Source organism: Orycteropus afer, unplaced genomic scaffold (genome assembly GCF_000298275.1).
Source record: "Orycteropus afer afer isolate SDZICR_OR568_19922 unplaced genomic scaffold, OryAfe1.0 scaffold00052, whole genome shotgun sequence".
NCBI lineage: Eukaryota > Metazoa > Chordata > Mammalia > Tubulidentata > Orycteropodidae > Orycteropus > Orycteropus afer.
The window spans coordinates 9,777,418-9,778,526 of NW_006921639.1; positions in this window are offsets into that span (position 1 = coordinate 9,777,418).

A 1,109-nucleotide genomic window follows, 5' to 3' on the forward strand; every position below is an offset into this window, starting at 1 on the left:
CAGAGATACAGAAGATAATCCTGGAGCCCTGAGCTTTGAAAGGGACTATACAGAAGTGGATTAGGCACCAACTAGTGGAAAAACCTGAATGAAAACAGGACCTATGCGGTGTATTAAATTATTTAGTGTGGCTTTTCTACCCAGTAAGTCTTTGTAAACTCTGAGGTGGAATTTGCCATAAGCAGCTGAAGAGCTCCTGATTGCTAAAGTTGTCCACCTGGGTTATTTCTGTTGGGAGCAGCACAAAACAATGTTCTAGGAGGTTCCCACTCTCTCTCAGGTGCTTAGAGTTCTGATGCTATGATTGGCTAGTTTGGCCACTCTGCTGGGCTCAAAAGGAGGCCTCCTAGAGACAGAACTCTCTCTGACTGCTGGTTGAGGAAGAAATGCTGCTGAAAGAGACATGTGATGCTAGGAAAGAGATGCAAGAGACTCACATTGCTGAGTGAGACACCGAGGGACATGCACTGCTGGGAGAGAGACTGAGAGACTGTTGGCCGAGAGATGGTGGGCTGGGACAGAGACTGAGCATTTTTCCTGAACTTGAATTGTAGCTTGGTGCTTCCCAATAAACCCCGTAATCTGTGAGTTCCATGTGGCCATTGCAGCGAATTATTGAATCCAGCAGAGAGGAGGTGGGTGCTTTGGGAGAAACTGTTGGTGAAAGGGCTGGAGGGAAGAGGCAGCATGTCGGGCCTTGCAGGAATAGGCCTTGGGTTGCTGATAGTGATTCTGTCCTCTTCTTGTGTGGTTAGAGAAAGTCAGAAGATGTGGCCTCCTTGCCTTTTTTGGCAACCTAAGAACAGGCTCTGTTTGCCAGGGTTGTTAAGGACATATGAGAGGCTGACAAAGGAAAGGAGACAGGTGATGAGTGTATAAGTGCTGTCAACTAGTGAATAGAGGAGCACAGCACAGTACCCTGCCTGTAAAGATAACATACAAACAAACAAAACGAAAATTGTGGGCAAGTCACCCCAACATATAATCACCAATTAAATATAAACACAAAGAATGTCACAATGCCTTGGAGACAATAGAGCATCACAATCCACACAAAGAAGAAACAAGATAAAGTAGGAGAAACAAGGGACCAGGATAAAGACCCAAAA